Source organism: Giraffa tippelskirchi, chromosome 9, assembly GCF_054371585.1.
Source record: "Giraffa tippelskirchi isolate mGirTip1 chromosome 9, T2T-mGirTip1v1.2.pri, whole genome shotgun sequence".
Lineage (NCBI taxonomy): Eukaryota > Metazoa > Chordata > Mammalia > Artiodactyla > Giraffidae > Giraffa > Giraffa tippelskirchi.
In genome coordinates, this window is record NC_137283.1 from 52,818,023 (window position 1) to 52,834,475 (window position 16,453).

The 16,453-nt window shown below is 50.9% G+C and overlaps 1 long non-coding RNA gene across 7 annotated transcripts; it reads left to right on the forward strand.

Moving 5' to 3' along the window:
• Nucleotides 1-257: 257 nt before the first annotated feature.
• On the forward strand, nucleotides 258-12,951 carry LOC145519776 (uncharacterized). Of its 7 annotated transcripts, XR_014063906.1 has the most exons (6): nucleotides 258-545; nucleotides 1,033-1,211; nucleotides 3,886-4,033; nucleotides 9,811-9,961; nucleotides 11,364-11,538; nucleotides 12,783-12,951. It is a non-coding gene; the product is annotated as an uncharacterized LOC145519776 (long non-coding RNA). The 7 variants fall into 7 exon arrangements; XR_014063909.1 differs by lacking the exon at nucleotides 9,811-9,961; XR_014063905.1 differs by lacking the exon at nucleotides 12,783-12,951 and having other exon boundaries at nucleotides 11,364-12,673.
• Nucleotides 12,952-16,453: the final 3,502 nt, after the last annotated feature.

A 16,453-nucleotide genomic window follows, 5' to 3' on the forward strand; every position in this document is an offset into this window, starting at 1 on the left:
CAGGCTCCTCTGTCCATGGAATTTTCCAGGCAAGAATACTGGAGTGGGTTGCCATTTCCTCCTCCTGGGTATCTTCCCCATCCAGGGATCAAACCCTCTTCTGCATTGGCAGACCAATTCTTTACCACTGAGCCACCTTGGAAGCCGTTCTAGAACAGTATGAGAATAGATTTCTGACATTTCAAGTGTTCCAGCTTGTTAATTTGTGACATCAGCCCTGGGAAACTGATACAATTGTGCGTTAAGCACCTACTGTTACAGGCACTTAGCGAGACAGGAACTCAGACCCTGACATGCTCAGTTTGGTGGATCTGGCTTAGTCCTAATTCTGCTCTAGAAAAAAAACAGAAAAAAGTAGTAGTTCAGGTGACAGGAGACATGAATTCATCGGTCTAGTTCAGATCCCTCAAATGCTGTGTGACCTTGGAGAAGTTGCTTTCCCTCTCTGGGCCCATCTTTTCATTTTTTTTCTGCAAAATCAAGGAGTTCGCCCAGGAACTCTTCAAAGGATATCCTAGTTTTATGACCTGCTGGAGTGAGGACAGGTGGGAAAGGGCAGAGAAAGCGTGGGCAGCCTCCCATGAGCCTCCCTACTGCCTCCTTCAGGGAGCTCCTGCAACTCTGCTTGTCCTAATCACCCTGGGGCCGGGTACCAGACAACTCCCGGCAGGCCTTATATCCTCCAGCCTGCTGAAATCACTCTAACGAGCCAATCCTAAACCTGCTTCCTCTGTCTCGCCTGTTCCTTTCCATGGAAGCTCCCTTGGCTTCCTGGCTGACCCTGGTGCTTCCCATGTGGCCTCTCGTAACACGACATGCCCTGTCCTCTTGGGGGACTGCGAGTCACAAACTGTCTTTTCAATGGCAGTCGTCTCCTGATCTATTGGCCTTACCATACCTGTTGCTTTGTTGTTTAGTCGCTAAGTCGTGTCTGATTCTCTGTGAGCCCATGGACTGTAGCCCGCCAGGCTCCTCTGTCCATGGGATTTCCCTGGCAAGAATACTGGAGTGGGTTGCCATTTCCTTTTCCAGGGGATCTTCCTGACCCAGGGATCAAATCCACGTCTCATGCGTTGGCAGGCGGATTCTTTACCACCGAGCCACCAGGGAAGCCCCTACCAAGCCTGACTCACATAAAATCTACATTTTCAAACAGGGACGACATCACCCACCTCATAGGATTGTCAGGAAGACTAAAGTAGAGAAACAAGGTAAGTGATCTCACATAGCATCTGGCACGTGGCAGGGGCTCTAGAAATGTTACTTGCTTTTCTCTTTCCCCATCTCTATCTTTTCCCTGCTGTGTTCCCGACTCCCACCCTTTCTCTCTTCCTCTCTCCCTCCCAGGATGGGCTACATAATTTGTAGGATGTAGTGCAAAGTGAAAATGCGGACTTCCCTGTTCAAAAGTTATTAAGAATTTCAATATGTGATCATCGAATCAAGTTGTGGGTCCCCTCGCACCACAGAATCCCGCGTCATTACATAGATCACACGCCCAGCTGGCCCTGCTCCTTCCCCTTCCCTGACATCCGTCAAGCTCTCCTGCTTACCAAATCTTCCTAGTCTGATTTTCCAAATTCAAGGCCCCAACAGTTGACTCCCTTTTCTTCTACTGTTCTCTGCTAATGGATTCAAAGTTTTAGATACTATACAGCTAATAATTACACTTCCTTGGCAGGGAGAGGAAAGGAGGCCAGTCTGAATTAGTGAAAAGTCTGAGAAATAAGACTTTGTTATAATTTTCTATATTACTAAAGAAATTCAATTTTATGACTTGCAGATTTCTATGGTGACAGGGGTAACAAGGAGAGGAGGGGCGAGAGGAGGAAGTTCTACTATTCTGGACGTGACTGAGCAAACAGAAAAGATTTAACTTATAATGAGCACATTTCTTATTTGCAAATGATGCTACTAAACACTGTGTCCCTTAAGTAGGTTAATATTCCTCTTGCCGGCAATCACTTTGCCTGGTGAAACCTTTCTGCTGCGATAGATGCTGGTAAGATTCTTCTGCAGTGGTTCTACATAACAAAATGATTTCCCTGACCTTGCAGGCAATCCATAGTATAGACTGGGTTACAGAAAATTCCTGTCAAAGGGAAAACCAGCACAACCAATTCTCTCTCTACCGCCTGCCTCTAGAATAGTCACATCTTCAGAGGATCCTTGTAAAACGCCACAGCACACCAGCTTTGGACGCAATCTTCGCTGGCTCTGCTGTTTCAGACCTAACTCTTGTCCTGTCACAGTTAGGTCCAGACCTATTTGGGGGATGGTAGCTCCAAACAGTTCACATACCGTACACCTCAAAGCCTCAGTTACCTAGGCCTGGAATGCTCTGCCCCTAACCGAACAGTCCATCAAAATCCTAATTCAGGTTTCAAGCTCTAGCTCAAAGGTTCTGTCCTTCAGAAAGCTGCCTCAGACTCTTTCAGGCAAAATCTGTGCCTCCGTCTGCCCCTGTGGCACACCTATTACAGCATCTGTGTTCCTAACAGGCATCTGTGAGCTTCTTTGATAGAGTGAGAGTGCCCGTGGGCCCTGGGTCTTGTCCATCTCTGGGGAGGCACTGCGACTCAGCAGTTAAGTAGCAGAAGGGGTTCCAGCCCCACCACTAACCAGCTGCATGCAGATGGTAACAGCAGCTTCACAGCCCCGGGAGGATTAAATCAGATAACTTGAAAGGGCATAACAGAGCCTGGCAAAAAGCAAGCTCAAAAAAAAACATTAACAGTTCTCCATGAACACTGGTGTATAAATACGAGGTCACGGGATCGCCATGCAACCTGGCTTGGCTGGACAGTGCCTGTTTATGTCCGCGGTTCTGGTGTTATCATTAATAATGCCCTCTCTCATTCTCAAAATTATCTCAGCTTGGACAGCAAATTACATGGTCACCCTAGACAACTGGGACCAGGTCTATCTTCTTTACCAATGTCTCCCTGGCACACTAAACAGTGCTTAGCACATATTAAGTATTTAATAAAAATGTGTCAAATGAATGAATGTGTCTCCAGGGACCAGGAGGTGCCTGGCACCTGGTAGGAGCTTCATAACTACAACATATGGCTGATATTTCTCAGTACTTCCAAGCACCCCTTGACTCAGAGAAGGCATGACTCAAGGCTAGGCAAGGGAATGAATGAATGAGTTCTTCCTGCCTAGTCTCCTCTGCTGCCAATAGTACCTCTGAGGGAAGGAATGACATCGCACAGAGGTAGAGAGAAGAGTGGGTCAGATGGAGAAGGTGAGGCTGATGTTCGCCCATGAGACTGTGGAGTGAGAGGGGGGGTGATCCTCCTGGGACTGCAGCAGGGCGCCCCCGTCATCATCTCCCAGCTAGAAATTAGCGACTATTCTCGACATGGAAGCAGCAAGAAACCACAGCCTACAGTAGCCAAACTAGTAGGTCCAGAGAGCTCTTGAGGGTCTGGGACTCTTGCCACCACCAAACATTCCACACAGGGCACAAGGGTTCAGGGTTCCGGCAGGTGCTGCCCCCTAGCAGCCCACAGAGCCACCGAAATCTAGGTGCCGGAGCAGACTGGAGAGGATGGGAACGTTTCTTCCCTTCTGAGCCCAGAAAGGAAATTTCACATGTTGGTAGCCAAAAATTTTTTGGACACAGACCATGCACTATGCATGGTGGTAAGAACTTTAATAAGATTAACACAATCATCGGAACAGCGCTGGGAGGTAGCTACCCCCATTTTACACATGAGGAAAGAGAGTCAGAGGGGAATTGACTTGTCAGAGGTCACACAGCTAGTAAGAGACAGGGCCCAAATCCCCCAGGTGTAGGAACCAAACAGGAGTACTATCCTTCCCTCTCAACCTTTTTTGGAAAAAAAAAAAAAAGCCCAGTTCTTGCTCCTTTTACAGGCTGGCTGTGCGACCTTGAGGTTGGATCACCTTCTCTGGGCCTCACCTCTCATCTTCAAGAATACGTTCTAGGATGCTAAGACGCACCCGATGGCCAGGACACAGTCTCCTCCTGAGACCACAGGGCTTCAGGATGAGCAGGCCCCGGGTGAGTCCAGGTATATGGAAACATATTGATCCACTCTGGGGCCCTAGGTGGGGTACCTGCCCGAGCCCTCTTTCTCAAGGACCCTTTGACGCGGGACTGGAAAATCAAGCTGCAGATCTGAGAGCCTGACAAGAGTGTGGGGCTTTGGAGCCCTTGTGCCATCAGGTGGGGGACTCCTGCTGCTTGGGGAGGGGCTGCGAGCAGGGTGAGGGGCGCCAGGGAAGAGCAAGGCCGGAGATGCAGAGAGCACCTGGCAGAGGGTCCTGCTCCGAAACCGCCTTTGCGGAGGAGAGAAGCCCCCAGCCCCAGGTCAACATCCACAGCTCCGCTCCTGTCCCGAGCCTGCAGATATCCGGACCTGGAGAAAGGGGGGACCCCGCAATACTGGGGAGAAGCCAGGCAGAGAAGTCAGAGCCAGCTGTGAAGGAAGAAATCGGGGGGGGGTTCTAACGCCTTGGACGCCCCCCACCCCCAGTTCCGGGGCTGTTCGGAGCCCCGGAAAGTTTGCGCGCAGCAGGCGGACGGCGCGCCCCCTCCCCGCGCCTGCTGGCGCCGGGTCCGCAGGCGCCCACCCCGGCCAGCCCCGCCCGCGCCGGCTGCCCGCTCAAGGTCACCGCTGACAAGGCGCCTGCCTCCGCGGGGCGAGTGGACCCGGGACGCGCTCCGGCTCGGGCTCTGGCCGGGCAGCGGTTTCCGGGGACGAGCGCCCAAGGAAGGGAAGCCAGACGGGGGGAAGAGAGAGACCGAAGGAGAGGGGAGGAGGCCCAGAGCCCCGGGCCCGGCCGCCCCTGCCTCACCTGCGCCGGCTCCGCGAGCGAGATGCTGCCGCTGCCGCTGCCGCTGGTGCGCGCCCGGCCCGGCCCGGCCCCGCTGCGGCTGCGGCTCCTCTGCCGCCGCTGCCCCGCGCTCGCCTCGCCCCGCCGCCCCGCCGTCGCCCGCCCGCCTCCCTCCCACCGCCGTCGCCTCTGCTGCCGCTGCACTGCGCTCTGCCCGCCTCCCTCCCTTTCTCCCTCCCCTCCCGCTCCCTCCTCCTCCGCGCGCTCCCCCTCGCCCTCCCCAAACTCCGCACGGAGAGCGCCTTGCGGGACCCGGAGCTCGTGGTCCAGCCCGCGTCCTCCCCCGCGCGCGCGCTGCGGGGCCCAGGGAGCGGGTGTCCTGCCTCTCCCTGGGCTCCGTCGTCAGGTATCTCCATCAACACCAGCTCCTTACCGCCCCCGCCCATCAGCCTGACCCTTGGAGGAACCCTTTCCCCTGGGTCAGGGTACCCCAATCCCCCATTCCCAACACACAGGAACCGAAGGCTGGGGTCATGCAGTGTGGGATTACTGAGGTGTGGACGGGGTATACGGGGAGACCTAGCTTTGGGGGAGAGGGCTGGCTGGAGCAATCCTGGGGTGTTTAGCCCTAGGGCACTCAGACTGGGAGACGAGATGGGGGTAGGGCACGGGCACCTGTTGGCCCCCAGCCTCCAGCCCTGGCGCGGCCTAGGGCCTAGAGGAGGCCGTGCAGACGAGGAGAAAGGTGGCTGCCCCAGGCACACACTGAAGCACTTCCCCAAAGCAGGCTTCCCCTCCTTGGCACAGGCCCCAGGTCGCTGAAAAGCCTAGCTCCACCAGGAAGCTGGGCCACCTGACTCCCAGCGCCTGGGTCTGCTCCATGCCATCAATTAATCATGCCCGCTTGCTTATTTATTTATCGGCTTTATAAAAAGCCAAATGCACTGCTCTGCTCACAGGAAGAGAGAAGAGGGGCCCCCCGTGGGGCAGGGGCAGGGAGGGCAGGACCCTGGTAACCACCCACCCACCCCCAGGCTTTGGCCTGTTGAAACAGGAGCTAGGGCCTGGGGAGACCCTGGGCTCTGGGTGTCTGGAAAGCCTGCTTCCTAGGAATGGCTGGAATCTTGCTACCCTTTGCAGGGGCCAAATGCACAATGGCCTGTGCTCTGCAGCCCTAGGATGGGGCAGAGAATATTCACTCTCAGGGGCTTAGGTGTAGAGGGAAGAGAGGGGGCCAGGGAGGCCACCGAGCAAAAGGAAATCCGGCAGGTGTGAGAGGACATGTCTCCAGGCTCTTGGCTCAGAGCGCTCCGTTCTCACTGCTCCAACTTGGCTTGGCAGGCGTCACTGCATCTCCTGCTGCAGGCCTGCCCTCTCCCGTGGGTGCCCAGAGGACATCTCCACACGGACACCCCACCTTTCCCATCCCAGTGAACGGCACCACGGGCCTCCAGGTGACCAGCTCAGGCTCTCCCATCTCCAAGTCCTCATTGAGGGGGCCTCCACAGTTCCCCCTGGAACCTGTTGAAGGGCCCCAACACCTCTCTTGTGGATTCTCACAGTTCTCCTGTCTGCCTGCATCCAGCTGTCACACTAGGTTTCATGACGCCAGACATGGTTCATGGCTGCTTCTGCTCTAAAACCTTCCATAGCTCCCCAGTGCTCTTAGAAGTTCCAGAGCTTCAGACTGCCATTCCAGGTTTCCTGCTTTGGCCCCAAGACCCCTTTCTGCTCCGTTCCCACCTTGGTTCCCAGCACCCCCCGTGATGTGTATTTAGCCCCATACCACATCTCTCTCTGTGTTCTGCTCCTTGGATGGAAATGCCCTTCTCCTTCTCTCAATCAATTCCTGTCCAGTCATAGTGTCAAGGCTCAGCTTCAGTTACTATTTCTTTTATGAAACCTTCAGAAACCAGCAGTTGAGTTGAAAGGCAAAAGGGATAGGTGTGAAAAGCTGCAAAAGGTGAGGCAACTCAGTGCAAAAGTAAGGGCCACCACAAAAGTCCTAATGACAAAAGTCATCAGTTGGGTGACCTTGAACATGCCCTCGACCTTTCTGAGCTTGTTAGTTTATTTGTGTGCGTGCTAAGTTTCTCGGTTGTGTCTGACTCTTTGTGACCCTAAGTACTGTAGCCCGCCAGGCTCCTCTGTCCATGGGATTCTCCAGGCAAGAATACTGGAGTGGGTTGCCATTTCCTTCTCCAGAAGATCTTCCCGACCCAGGGATTGAACCCATGTCTCCTGCATTGGCAGGCGGGTTCTTTACAACTAGCGCCACCTGGGAAGTCCTTCCTACCTTTATGTTTATTTAAAGGGTGATAAATTCCATAGCCTTCTCCAAGGTAAACACATACCCCCCCAAAAAACAGTAGCTATTGTTATTCTTCACACCTATTGTGTGCTAAGGCCCTGGGATTTACAAAGCTGACTTGGTAGGGATTCGAAGGACTGGGGAGAGGACGCCTATGCGCTGTGCTGCGCGTAGTCGCTCAGTCGTGTCCGACTCTTTGCGACCCCATGGACTGTAGCCTGCCAGGCTCCTCTCCCCAGGAGGATTCTCCAGGCAAAAATACTGGCATGGGTAGCATATCCCTTCTCCAGGGGACCTTCCCGATCCAGGAATCGACCCGGGGTCTCCTGCATTGCAGGCAGCTTCTTTACCAGCTGAGCTACCAGGGAAGCCTGAGAATTCCTATAAGGCCCAGCAATACTAAGTGAGGTGGGCTGGTTAGGACTTAACAGCTCTCGCCTCTGGAATCTCCCAATAAGAAAAAGCAGCAGTGTTTGTGCAGTGACAAATAGGAGCTGACACTGGCTCTACTGGGGGAGGTAATAAGGAGTGGTGGGGACTGTGGCAATCTGCCCAGTCAAATGGATACAGCCACCACTCAGCTCCACCTGACCATGGCCAAGCCGGGATGTGAGTCTAAATTGCCAGTTTTCTATTTTTTTTTTTCTAGATAAGCTGGACATCTGGATTTTTAGGCTCATACTCTTTATCTGTAAATATCATCAACAGTTTTTTAAAAAATTTAAAACTCTGTGAGGAGCAAACACAATATAGCTGTGGTAGGTTTTTTGGCCAGCAGGCTGGCAGCTTATGACCTCTGGATTAGCAGGAGAAAGATCAATGTTATCTATTTACACACAGGCACACAGGCCCCTTCTTTCTCCCCCAGAATACATTCATGTCCACCTAAGACGCACACAGGGTCATGGGAGTGGAGAGGACAGGATGGGGAGGGGGTCAGGGGGGCACATGGAACCCTAGACAACCCCCCTCTGTTCACTGAGCCTCAGTTTCCTTATCTGAGAATGGGTGGGGGAGAAGGGGGGAATTGCTCAGCTGTGGCAAAGTTTATGTGAGGTGACAAGCATGTGACAAGTGAGGACACGGGGTTCCAGTGACAACACAGAAGAGCATCTGGTAGCGAGCGAGCTTTGGCAATCTGGACGCCCAGAAGTCCCACTCCACTAAAAATAGGGCCCTTCCTGCAACTTGAAGACTTCTTGAGTGACGGAACTAACAGCAAAATAAGGTGGGAAACGACCACTTCCCTCTACCGGACCGGGAAGAAGAGACGAAGAGACCGGGAGGTGACTGACGCTTGGCGAGCGGGTGGGCACGTCACCTCTGAGTTCGCAACAAGAAGAGAAAGAAGCATGGGTCTCCCGGGGGTCTGTTGTGAGGCAGGGGCCAGAGCAAAAGTGACCCAAGACTGCATGATCCTGGGACCATGTGAAAGCCCCTCAAAAGTGATTTTGCTGGGAGGAGATTGAAGCCGACTTTTATTTCCCAATTCCCCACAATGACCATGTCTTACTATTTTTAGTCACAGTAGAAGTCATTCAACACACACACACACCAAATGATAGTCCAGGGGAGACTGGAATAAATCGATGAGCAAGGTCTTCAACAGACAGAAGCCACCTTTCTAAAACTGCATCCTCTTGGACAGATTTTTGTCTCATCTACCTGGAGAATTTGCTTCCAGAATCTCTAAGGAGATTGCTGGACTGACTCAGGTCAGGGTCGGAATCTCCAAGGAGAGAAGGCTGAAGATCTCCTGCCCCACCCCATCCTGTCCTCTAGAAGCTCCAGCAGCAACTCTGGGCTAAGCAAACTGTTTATTGAGCAGGGGAGAGGAAATGGCAAGCCAGCTCCCTCCCATTAAGGGTCTCTAAATGCAGCTGAGAAAACCCAACTCCCCAAATACAGGGCAGGTTGATCGATAACACCTGAAGCACAAAGTGCCACCAAGCGGGGTTTCTCTGGGGAAGATTGGGAGGGCAGAGGAAACATTCTGTGTATCCCCTGTATGTTTCAGGCTCTGCCAGAATCTTTTACACTAACAATCTCCCATGTTTTATTTGTGCCGTTTTAAAACCTAAATGAGAAGGAAAAACACCCCATGCTGAGGCAGCAGGGGAAGAGATGATTAATTCTCAAGACAGCCAGTGAGGAAGACTTTGGAGGTGGAATTTTACTGGATTTTGAAGCAAGAGGACCAATGACAGAAACAGTCACTGAACTCTATTAAAGTGTCGATTACTGTTCTTAGAATTTTGAATAGCCTGATTTCATCCTCCCAATGAGTCTAGCAGGCAGGTATTTGTTAGCAGGTGCTTCTGGCATGCCACCCTGCTCTCCACCTGGCAGGTATGCCCAGCCCCTGGCTCTCTGGGGGCTGGCTTCTCACACCTGCGCCCTTCTCTGGAGGATATGGTCCGTGGCCGATGGGAACCACTAGGTAGCAACAGCCTATATGGTGCAAGTCACCCCCCAGGGTTCCCCAAGGGCTGAGGCTGAGGGTGGACTTGTCCTGAACCCTGAACCCACATTTGCCAAGCGCCTTTCCCTTCCCTGTCCTGCCCTCATCCTTCCCCAGCAGGTTATTCTGGGAGCACTCCCTCAGTAAATTCCAAGCACAAGCATGCCCATCCCAGGCTCTGCTTCTGGGGAACCAGACCTCAGACCCTTTTCGTATTCTCATTTTGCAGTTGTGGAAGTGAAGGCGCTAATCTCGAAGAAGGAAGAGCCAGATCATGGGCCTCTTCTCCATCCGCACAAGGATTTTTCTAAGGGGACAAGGGAGCATGTCAAGGGCTCATGTCAGAGAGAGACGAGAGAGACGGGGCATGAGAATGTGGGGTGAGGGGTCTGAGGTGGATGCAGCGTGGGTGTGTCAAGTGAGAATGGGCAGAGAGGCAGGAAGGATGACGGCTGTGCAGTCATTGGCCCCACCTGTGCACTCATCCATCTGTTTATCTGATGTGTGTGCCGGGTCCTTGCACAATGTGCAGGATTCAGAGATGAATGTGTATGAATCCTTTTCCTCAAGAGGGGCTGGTGGGATGGGAGGGGATCAAGGAAATGGGATAGACCCAAACCCAAATGCTCAGCAAAGCAAAATCGGACAATGGAAACATGTTCAACTCCATGTCTCTGTGAAAGAGAATGACTCTTGAGCTGACTGTGGACCAGCCTGGCCAGGAGGGACAAGTCTATTCCTCCTTGTTATTGTTGTTGTTCAGTCACTCAGTTATGTCCAACTCTTTGCAACCCCCTGGACTGCAGCACATCAGGCTCCCCTGTCCTTCACCAACTCCCGGAGCTTGCTCAAACTCATGTCCTTTGAGTAGGTGATGCCATCCAACCATCTCGCCCTCTGTCGTCCCCTTCTCCTCCTGCCTTCAATCTTTCCCAGCATCAGGGTCTTGACCATAGGCTTAATAAACGCCAGGGTGGCTGCTGGGAAAGTTAATGCAGTTGGAGGCAGGAAACCCCAGTCAGGGCAGGAACTGCAGCACAAGCTGGGGAGGGAGAGGAGGGTTCTCAGGCCACAGCTATGGATGGTGACGGAGCAGAGAGACCAGATGTGTTGGCAGGATTTGGGAGGGCAGGATAGGAATCTGACTGCAGTCCTGCCAGGGATGACCCTCCTACCGAGCTCCACTGAACGCCCTCACAGAGTCAGAAGGTGCAGCAAGTAATCTCTGGGGTTTCCTCCAGGCTGGACCTAGGACAGGGATCCACACCAGACCTGGAAGGATAGTAGGGCCCCAGGAAATGAGAGGCAAGAGGGTGTGCGTGAGGAGAGCTGCCAAGCCCGGGGGAGGGAGGAGGAAGGCCTTCTCTCCTATAAATATGTGGTCTTTAAATGTCAGCTTGGGAGAAAACACAGCAACCTTTTGAGGGTGAGAGTCTGAGTGGCATCTGAAAAAGGTGCTGGTAGTGCCCCACTGCGTCCCCACGGCAAATGCAAAGTCCTTGCTAAGAACTTCTGCCTGACTGTGGGAGTGCCAGCCCACACGCGAGGCAAGGCAGACAGGCTGGAGGGCCATCCCCCACCCCACCCCGCTGCTGACGGGAGCTGGGCTGTGAGCTCTGCGGCCCCCACACATGGCAGGCAGGATAACTCTGAGGTCGCCGGTCTCCACCAGCTCCCAGGTCACCTCAGTGGGAGTCAGCTTTGCTGGTCCCCGGGGTGAATGATTTAATGAGGACACTTTGCCGGCCTCCTTCTCATCCCTTCCCTGTCTCCCCTTCCTAGCCCCGCCTGGTTTCCTGGAGTCACCTCACAAGTAAGCTACTCAAGCTAGAATCCTGGTCTCAGGATCCATTGGGGGGAACCCAAAGTTGGAAAGCATCACAGTGTAACTTGATGGGGTGCAACATCACAGAGGTTTGCAGTCAGAGGACCCAGCTCTGGCCTTCACCTGGACCAGGTATCTAACTTCTCCAAGCTTCCATCTTCTCATGTTTAAAGTGAGGAAGGGGTAATAATTGTGACTGACTCATATATTTCATGTGTGCATTCATTCATTTCACAAATATTCACTGAACGCCTACTAAGTACCAGGCACTGTTCTAGGCTTCAGGGACACAGTAGGGAACAAAACTAAATTTCTGAGCTTGTGATGTTTACCTTACTGAGGAAATCAGATACTAAATAAACATATAATATCAGGCAGTGATAAATAACCAAGAAAAAAACTAAAGCTGGATAGAGAATGATGGGGGTTATTTTAAATGTAAGTGATTTAAATGAGAGAATTCACACCATATTGAGCATATTGCAAGACATACAATAATCATTCAATAAATGTTTGCTAATAAAATCTCCAGGCTTCCCTGGTGGCTCAGTGATAAGGAATCCACCTGCCAATGCAGGAGACCTGGGTTTGATCCCTGTGTTGCGAAGATCTCCTGGAGAAGGAAATGCCAACCCACTCCAGTATTCTTGGCTGGGAAATCCCATGGACAGAGGAACTTGACAGGATACAGTCCACAGGATTGCAAAAGAATCGGACACAACTTAGCAACTAAAACAACAACAATAAAATCTCTACCGCCATTGCCACCATCACCTTCTCTTCCCATCCACCCATGCCATTTGCTCATTGACTCAGATGAAAAATGTATGTATTGGTCCCTCCTCAAGGCCTGACCATCTGCGGGGTGCTAAGGATACCATGGTGAGGAAAACAAACATTATGGTGACTTTCGTGGACTCATAGTCTAGTGGAGGAGAATAATAACAAATAAAAGTAAATATCGTTAGATGTTTATATGCTAAAATCAGTACCTGTAAGGGAGAATACAACACACACAGCATAATGAGAGAAGGAATGTGAACAGCATGTGCAGAGGTCCTGGGGTAGGGTAGGAAAAGGACAAGAGGAGGAATCAGAAAGAAGGTAAGTTTGAGCAGACAGAGCAAGAGGGATCATGGACAGGAAGAGGGAAGTAGAGGACAGATCATTCCAGGCCATTCTACCATTTATCAAGTGCCAATCAATATGCCAGCCTCTGTTTTAAGCTCTTTGTGTATATTATCTCATTAAACCTCAAGCAACTCTTTGAGCTGAGTATCTTTATTATAAATCTTATACTCCCAAAACCCTGAGTCTCAGAGAGGCAAAATAGCTTGTCAAGGCCAGAATCTGAATCCACATCTCTCTGACTCCAGGGCTAAACTAGAATAATGATCTCCAACTTCATGTTAAAAGCATCAAGGAACAGTGATTCAAGATATTGCCGTGGGGGTAAACTGGGTTTCAAAAGCTACACAGGATGTTTCCTACTTATTGCAATTGCACGCAAATCTACAATTATTTCAAAATAAAAAGTTTAAGGAATTTTTTGAAAAACAATAGGAAGCCATTGAGAGTTCTTAAGCAAGAAGTTGCCCTGATCAACAACGGCATTTTTATAGGATCCCATTGGTTTCCCTGAGGACCTGAGAGGGGAGCAGTGCAGAGGCACTGAAATGATCAAGTGAGAGATGACACTGCTTGACTCTTGTGGGCGGAGGAAATACAGGGAATTAAGAGATGTTTGGAAGGTTTACGATGCCTCCCATAAATGGTTTGGCTGGGAGGCAGGGTGAGAGAGAAGACCGGGGGGGGGGGCTGGTGGAAGATCAGAGAAATAGGCTCAGGCTCCAGTTCTCAGCCCAGAGTCCGACTTGCCGGGGACCTGGGGTGCCGTCACTTTCTTGGGGCTCAGTGTTGTCAGGGGTAAAATGTGGGGATGAGGTGCGCCAAACAGCTTCCAGGGAAGCCCAGCTGGAGCAAATGCCACACGGTGCTAACCTGTGCATCAGGAAAGGGACGCGGGGACCAGAAAGGCTCGCTGGTGCACAGCCTGTCATACTGAGCGCCGTGCTGTCGGCATTCTCTCTGTCCATGCAGGCTTCCTCCTGGAAACGCAGCTCTCCCAGGGCAGGTGGGAGCCATCGCAGTCCCCTGGCACTGGGCTCAGGGGCTGCGATGGGGAACAGGCTCCAAAATGTTTGCCAAATGCTGCACAGCTCTTACAGTGGCCTGATGGTTAAGAAGAGCTGATGGTCATAAACTGGCCCAGGCTTACAGAAGGATCTCTAGGCTCAACAGAAAAGGCTTTTTTCCATTGCACAGTCTTTAGTTCAGGGTGGACTCCAAAGGCAGGGCAAAGTGCCCTCCTTGTCACGTTGACAGAAGAAAGAATAACAGGCCTCCCATCCCACATTCTGCACAAAGAGAGGGAACCCCCCCAGATACAGGAGGGTTGGGTCCATGGGCTGAAGTCCGAAAGGGGAAAGGAGAGGCCAGTCTCTAGGGGCTCTTGAGTGTCTAGGGTCCAAAGAGGAGCACCCAGCCCTGAAAAGACACCCAAGTTCACTGCAGAGTCACTGCCCCAAGGCCCAAGATATCTGGGAGGAGTCTGGGAGAAATGCTAGAAGGCTGGAGGCAGGGAAATTGTGTCTCAATTTCCCAACAAGGGAAAAGGTGACGTCCAGGAAACTACAGCGCTGTATGCTTACAGGCAACCCCTGTGATGAGACAGATGAATGTGGGTGTCAGTGGCCTGCTCCATGCCAGGCCCCACCCCAAGCACCCTGGGTGAGCAGTTATACAGGGCAAGACCCTGTTTTTATGGAGCTTGCCATCTGTTGGGGGTCAGAGACATACAGGGCATTAAGGGCAAAGGGGAAAGGAGGTCCCATTTGTTTAAGGATCTTGAAAAGCATTGTGAGGAGGCGGGTTTAAGTTGGATTCATGCCATGAAACCTCAGTCGTTAAACCAGTTTGATACTGGCAAATAAGGAGGTAGGCATACCAATGGAACAGAAGAGAAAGTCCAGAAACAGGCTCAAATCCATACAGGAAGTTGGTAAATGATAAACACATCTTAAGTCACTGGGGCTCAAATGGACTTGATAAATGGTGTTGGGATGAATGGGCAATCATTTAGGAAAACATATAATTAGATCCATACCCTATACCGTACACCAAATGGATCAGGGAATCGAAATTCTGACTTAATAACCAAACATGAACCCATAAACTATCAATATCAAGCTTGGGCAAACTCCTTTAACACTTCAAAATGGGTAAGGTCTTTCCATCACCCAAAATTCAAGTCAGAAAAGATAAGACTGTCAAATTTAACAAGATAAAAAAAAACCTTTAACAAGATTAAAAAAATCTTTCACACTTCTAAGTGAGGAAAAAACATAAAATTACAAGAGGCAAATGACAAATAGGGGAGGAAAAAAGTGTATCTTATGTCATAGACCAAGGGTTAATTGCCACAATATATAAAGTATTTCTAGAAATCAAGATGGAAAAGACCAGCAATGTAATAGGAAATGGGCAAAGGACATGAATAGGCAGTTCCACCCACCCCCCCAAGTAAACCCAAAGGGCTCTTAAATATATGAAAAGCTGCTCAACCACACTCATAAGAGAAATTCCATTTAAGACTGCACTGATAAAGCCTGACGCCAGTTGTAGGTGAAGCTTGGGGAAGCAAGTACTCTTATGCTCTGGGAGTGGGAGTGAAAATCAGTACAACCCTCTGGACGGAGGCTTGTAATATCTGTCAAAATGACAAATAGAGCTACCCTCTGACCCAGCAATCCACTTGTAGGAATCTGTCCTACAGTTACCAGCCCACACAGGGAACATGTTATTTCTATAGCATTGTCCAGAAAAGCAAAGGACTGGAAAGATCCCAAGTGTCTGTCAGCTGCAGCCATGGTAAACAACGATGAAACATTTACACAGCGCAATCCTCTGGCTACGTCAAGAATGAGGAAGCTCTGCAAATAGTGATGGGAAGAGAGCTCCAAGCTATATTGTGAAATGGGAAGAGCAAGATATAAAACAGTCGGTATCAGTGAATGTCGCATCCTAAAAAAATGGATTTGTTGAGATACCATTTGCCTATCATAAGGTTCATCTGTTTAAGGTGATGATTCAACGGCTTTTAGTACATTTAAGGGTTGTACTACCATCGCCATAATCTACACTTCATAACATTTTCATCCAAGTTCCAAAAGGAACCTTAGTACTCTACATTTTGTATAAGAGGAGAAATAAGAAAATAGACACACAGGCATGCATCTACACCCACAACATGCATATTTTGCACATGCTTGTATAACCCTAGAAGGGAACACAAGACGCTAACACAGGTGTGACGGACATTGTAGAGTCGTGTGATGTGGTTGGTGCTGTGTGCATGGGAAGGGCTGGTGGGAAATGACCCGGGACAGGCCAATTGGGGCGAGATTGCTTAAGGCCTTAAGTACAAGGCTAACCAGTTTGGATTTTAGCTCATAAAGTCCAGCGCTGTCCAGACCAAACTTTTGGCGGTGGGGAAACATTCTATACCCATGTGCTCCAATATGATAGCCACGTGTGGCTCCTGAGCACTTGAGATATGGCTCACGGGTCCGAGGAAGTGCATTTTAAATTTTATCTCACGTTAGCTAACCTACATCTAAATGGCCACCTGTGTCTAGGGACTGCCTCACTGGACAGCACAGCATAGACTGGGGAGCCATGGAAGGTTCCACAGGTGGGGAAAAACACAGCCTGATTTTAGTTTGAGAGGGTCTGTGAAGGATGGATTCGAGGGAAGCCAACAGAGGCTGGAGATAGTTGGAGGGGAATGGCTACAGCAAAGTCATCCAGAGGGAAGGGAAACTGACCCTGACCTTAACCCAAAGCAGAGGCCCAGGGCTGGATAAGAAGGGATGAGTTTGAGAAACTTCTAGAAGGGGATGTGAACAGATGGGTGAGGCTGAAGGAGTTGAAGATGACTCTGCAGTTCTAGCCTGAGTAGCTAAAGGGGTAGGGAGGACAAGAAGGA